At 39.6% G+C, this 6021-nt stretch overlaps 1 protein-coding gene across 1 annotated transcript in view; it reads left to right on the top strand.

Moving 5' to 3' along the window:
* The first annotated feature begins 498 nt into the window (after nucleotides 1-498).
* The window catches only part of LOC104167385 (bromodomain adjacent to zinc finger domain protein 1A-like), a 15369-nt gene continuing 9846 nt past the window's right edge, over nucleotides 499-6021 (top strand). The window contains exon 1 of the mRNA XM_009707631.1: nucleotides 499-658. The gene's annotated coding sequence lies outside the window, so the exon portion shown is untranslated. The remainder of the gene's footprint in view (nucleotides 659-6021) is intronic.

Genomic DNA, 6021 nt, shown 5'->3' with positions numbered 1-6021 from the left:
TACATGAAGAGTTAGTGTTTTAGAAAAATCCTCCAAGGATGAGAATATGTAAGTTAACAATTCTTGATTTTTAACATTATAAAATTACTTTCTGGTTGAACGTCTGCAGATGGAAGTATTCTAAAAGGCTACACCTCACCACTTGAAGTGTTTTCACTGAAGAATTACTGAGACTATCCTCTTCACATAAATCTCTCGTAAACCAGCTGATGGCTGTTGCATCAAATCTTCTGGGAATCTTGATTAATTATATTGAAACTTGTCATCCACATTTCTTGAAACTCAGATAACTTTGTTACCTAAAGATGAGTTATCTAGATTAACTAGACTAATTAAGCAAACTCAAGAACTAGGATAACTAATCACACGTGTGCAGCATCAGTTCATGTCCGTAGTCTATGCATGTAAAAGCAATGAAAATAAAAATCTGCTGTGGATACAGACCTGTACAAATGTCTATGGTGTTAAATTCAAAGTATGTTAAAAAAATTAATAAATTTCTATTCTAGACTTGTTGGGTTAAAAACTGAAGCTCCAAGTGCTGCATCAACAAGTACAAGTACTCCTCAGCCAGTTAATAATGTGGTCCATTACTTGGCATCTGCACTGCTTCAGATAGAACAAGGAATTGAGCGCAGGTTTCTCAAAGCACCTCTTGGTAAGCTTTCAGAATTGAAACTGTATGTGTCTAATTTTGTCTAAGATTTTGTAACAACCAACCACCCCCCCAAAAAAACCCCAACCCAAATCCACTTGCTGCTTCTGTAACAGCGTATGTTTTAGAGGGATGTGTTGGGGAAAAGAACAAATAACTAACCTATTGCTATGTACCATTGTAGAATTTAAAAAACGTTAGATTGTCAGTTTACAAGGCCATAGATCATGAGGAAATATTAATATTTTTATTATTCTGCATGTCCTGCATTATATGTGTTTATTAAGTAACAGCATATGTTACATTTTAGTGATCTTGTTCATGTGGCCCTACAATTATACTGATGCATTGGGAGATTAATTGTACCCTTAGGCAGAAATGAGTGAGCTTTCTGGGGGAATACTCTGTAATTCAGCATTACTGTTGAGGCCAGTGTATCGTGTTAACTATACAATGAGTTTCTTCTGTGTGTTTTTTTTGGGTTGTAAAAATGTATGCTCCTTTTTATTGCTTTCACAGAAACAGTATATAGGCTTGGTTTATCTGGATCACCTTGTTCAGCAATAACAGAACGTTTACAGTAAAACGTAGTAAAGATCTACATTGCAAACTTTGAGATCTTCAGGTTTTGCGTTTATGCTGTAAAACTTGGAAATAAAAGGTTGCTAAAAAAATGTAAACCAAAGCACAATTATAGCTTGACTTTAACCCATATTCCTTCCTTGAATTCCTCTGATGCTCTCTAGGAGCGAGAGGGGATTTAAAGTGCATAAAGTCCCTTTTTTTCCAAGTGATCCATCAGGTCTGGATTCCTCAGGATCCTTTTGCAATTCAAACTTGGGGTTTTGTCTTGGAGAAGTGTGTAAAGGTGGTACATATTATCCGAGGCAGCTATCTCGGCCAGGCTTCCCTGCTGGTTGCCACACTGAGGACGAGCCAAGGCGTGCTCTGTGCTCAGCCGGACTGCTTTACTTCTCACCCTCAAGACTGCAGTGAGATTTACCAGTGCAGCACATACCAGGGGTCCTCCAGAGCACAAACTGTTACACATCCTGTTAAATTGATCTTCCCCTCTAATAATGACTGCATACAAAATCCTTAAGCGTTGGCACATTTTGCTGCAGTAGTTTAAGATGAGAATGCAGGTTTTGGTGTATGAATACTAGATGTTAGTGCCCCATGGTGGGGTTGACCTAAAACTGTTTCTGCATCTTGGCTGCTCCTGCATAGAGTCTGGTGTCTGGATATCAGTTGCCGCTGAAGAGGAGTTTGAGCTAGATTTGTGCCAAAGACTTTGACACTCAGGCATGGGTTCCTTTCTGCAAGCTTCCATTATCAGGGTGATGCTCTCTAGAAGAGGGAAATGCAGGAAATGATCGAGATGAAAAGGGGGAGCATAGGAGTAGTTTAAACCACAGCTGTTTAAAAACTTTCCTTGGCTAAGTGTTTGGTCAACTCAAGTATGTCTGCCCTTTCCAAGCCAGGCGTGATATGATGTATTTCCTGCTAAATCACTAGGTTTACAGCTTGTGCATGGGACAGTTAATGACAGTACATCTAGCATTTGTCATGCTACTCTGCATGTGCAGGTTGTAAATACATGGTGCAGTATATGCCTCCATTTCCAAACTCTCTCTCAGAGTATTTTGGCAACAGCATCTTGCTGACAGTGGTAAGTTTACCACAGCGTGCCCTCAAGGGGAAAAACATGGCTATTAGTAGGTTATGGCCATAGATTGGGCATTCCGAGTTAGACGAAAAGGACTAGAAGAAGAAAAGTGTCCCTGAAGTATTGGGGAGAGAGGTTTTTTTAGCAATCTTCCTGCGTCTTTTTTTTTCAGTGGTCCCAACTCTGCCATAATGTAATGATGGTTGATGTTTTTGCCTGACTTTTTGACAATGATGGGGTTTCTTGTTTGTTTTTAATTTGGATATCCTGTTTTCCTTTAGGTGCTTTATACTCTATGACAAAGAAAGTATATGGGTAAAGCAATCTTACCTGATTTGCATGTCTGAAATCTCCTCTGTTCATTTACCATACTGTGGCTGTACATCTCTTCTGCTCTGAAGAATGGTACTGCTGTAAGATTAATGTGTAGAATAACCTATATAGCTGAGGGAGCAGGAAAGATCCCAGGTCTCCTCTGCTCTGGCTTACTGCCCTAACCATTAAGTGACAGTGTCAGGTTCCCTCTTCCTAGCTTTACCTTTGGTGCCAAGCGTCTCATGTTTTCGGTTGCGTAATGGGCCACTTTTAGGAGGAGACAAGTCTGAATGAAGGCAAGATTTTAGCTTTGTCAGTAGCAAGCTCTTGGAGGAGCTGTGGCTTTGAGTGGCTCTGTAGTAAAGAAAGCTTAAAACACACATCTATTCACTGATGATTTTCTGACCACTAGACAGTTAGTTATATGAAAGGTGCTCTGAGCTGGGAACTTGTGGACATGACCAGAAGGCGCAACTGCAAAGTGTCAAGGAAACCTTGTGTGTTTTAGAGGCATCTGGCAAACGGGCACTTTAGAGGTCAAGCAGCAGTTCTGGATGCAGCCCCTTCTGGATGTAACTCTTCAGTGTTTCAGACATGTTTAAAAAAACAGGAGCATAAAATTTGCATAATCTTACATTCAGCTTAAACTATCCAGTTGGAAACAACATCTTTGCATGCTACCACAGCAAGCTCCATTTCTTAGTTTGCAACTTGCAGATGTAGAAGAGTCAAAGAGAAGTTCCCTACTTAGCTTGACAAGGAGGTGTTAGCAGTGTTACTAAACCCTTTCATAAAAAGTGGACACTGCTTGGGGACTGCCTTGTGCTCACAACTGTGATGGCCTTTCATTGACCCCTCTAGAAAGTGGCCAACAGTACTCTGAAGATAGAAATTAGCTTTTAGTTTGTAACCACTGGGTTTTGGTTTGTGGGTTTTTTGGTTTTGTTTGCCTGTTCTTATGTAGATTGTTGTGTCTGTACACTCATTTTTTTCTAACAGAAGTTGTGGGGGTTTTTTTTATAATTGTTCAACTATTTAATGGAACCATCCCCTAGACAAAATGCCTGCTTATCTGTTTCTAATGTTAAACCTGACAAACCCAACTTTTTAGGCTGATTTAGTTACTGCTGAAGTAAAAACATTGGAAGTCAAGCAAGTGCTAGGAGTTATGTTTTGGTAGCAATCCAGGGGAAGACCTTTGGTAAAGAGTGCCCCTGCATTTCTGCTTTAAACCAAACTGAACGTGCTTTCTCTTCGTCATTATTTCAGTTGTTGCCTTCACTGCAGAGTTTCTTTTCCTTCTGTGTCCCCCCATCACTGTGCTCTGTTCCTATTAGGGAATGGAGCCATAGTTAACAATTTTTAGTTTTCACTCTATTTGCAGCTTCTAATACTAAAGGCAGTGCAGTGAAATTCACTGCAGGCACTGGCAAGTTTATCCCGGTGGCCTCCAGGGTGCAGAGCAGACAAAGGGACCCAGCACAGCAATAAAAGGACCAGCTGCTCCTCTCTGCTCCGTTTTTGTTCTGAGGCTCTATCAGGCTGCCAAGAGCCTCGCTGGTGATTCTGATAAGTTTAGAGTTGAGGCACATAGCAAATATTCAAGTGGAAGAGCAAGAAAAGACTGGGACAGAAGATAGCGATGCAAAAGGAGATCTAGAAACCCTAGAAACAGGACCTTCTGCCTTGCGGAGCTGCTGGGTGACCACTAATGTTCTGCTGTCTGGTGATTAAATGTAATATGACTTGAATTGTATGCATTTCTTAATTACAAATTGTGTTTTAGAAATCCTTTCATTACACATTAGCTATGAAAACTTGGTTTTTCTTTCTTCAGTCCAGCCCAAGGTAATGTTTGGGGAGAATCACAAAAAGAGAGGTGCAGCTTGCAGTACATGTTTTTTGCTGCAAAAATTCTGAGTTAAGATGTAAAAAAGCCTTTTTTAAAATAGCTGTTTGATGGAAACTCTGAAGTGCTACTTCTCAGATAAAAAAATATATTTGAGGGGGAAGAAATACAACCATTTTTATTGTGGATTTTGCTTCTTTTTTTGGTTTAAATTACTTTTCTTCACATTTCAAAGTACTTCTCAGTGGAGAAGTAGGTCTCATCATTCCTATTACTTAGATGTGAAAACTGAGGTATGAGATGATGAAGTGATTTGGTTGCCCTGGAGTTCAGTGAGGCAGCCACGAAAAAAACCCTGCCTTCTGCACTAGTGCAGGACTTCAGTCATTAAGCATCCTTCCAATTTCCATATGAAAGGTTGGATTCAAATTCATGGGAACACCTTTGTGACTGATACAGGGAACCATTTACCTCCTTTCTAACTTGTGCCATGCACTTCTTGCGGGACCAAAAAAAAAAACAAACGGCTTTTTTGCTCTTTTTTGCTTGTCTTTAGTCCATTCCTTTCATTCTAGATTTTGATTATTTTTGTTTCCTCTATTCCCAAAGTTGTCTCTTTTTATATTTATAATTGTCCTCCTCATAATAGCATCAGACATCTTCCAGCAGTGAACTGGGATTGGATTAGTGGATATGCATGCTTTGTTCTTGTGCTTTTGTTACTTCCTTGCGGAGTTTCATGAGCGGAGGCAGCAAAGGTGGAAGTGGGCTTTTTTTTTATGATGAAGAATTTTTGTTTACTCTTCAGAGAAGGCAGTCAAAGAAGGTACCTTGCATTTGGAGCAGATAAAGATTACTATGGCTCTTACTTCCTAGGAGAGTAATTTCATCATTTTAATACTTCAAGAACACTCCTGCACAAAAGTATGTCATTCACACGGACAGACGAGGTAGTTCTCTTGGTCCTTGAGGACTGTGTCCGTAATGTTAGGAAGTTCATGGTAGCATGGACCAGACAAGTTGTTTGCCGAGAGAGAAATCTGTGGTCAGTGAGCTGCTCCTATAGCTATTTGTACTGGAGATGGAAAGAAAGGTGAGGGAGGGTGGGTTTAAGAGCTTTCAGTTTAAGCCTTCTGTTTGTAGTGGCAGTCAAAGTAAATCCTGGGATGTGCAGTTCCCCCATGCACATCATTCTCTTGCCCTTCCCTGCCTATGTTTTTCCACATGCACATGTTGGGAACCACTGTTCTAGTTACATTTTTAGACTATACAAGTATGGATTATAAAAATTAATTAAAAAAATAATCTGCTATGCTTCAAAAAGATATTTGAAATAACTTTTATGAATTTAATGTTAGGTAATGCAGAAGATGATAAAAGGAACCACTGGGGGTATAAAAAGAGGAAGAGAGCGGAAGACGAGACTAGTCAGAGAGATGGTAAATTTTAAATGTTACCTGTATTGCTAAGAATTAGAAAACATTGAATGTTTTATCAGGCTTTTTTTTTTTTTTTTACTTTAATAATTTTGTA

The sequence above is a fragment of the Cariama cristata genome, unplaced genomic scaffold (genome assembly GCF_000690535.1).
Source record: "Cariama cristata isolate BGI_N322 unplaced genomic scaffold, ASM69053v1 scaffold26519, whole genome shotgun sequence".
NCBI classification, from domain to species: domain Eukaryota; kingdom Metazoa; phylum Chordata; class Aves; order Cariamiformes; family Cariamidae; genus Cariama; species Cariama cristata.
This window is presented reverse-complemented; position numbering and strand designations above follow the sequence as displayed.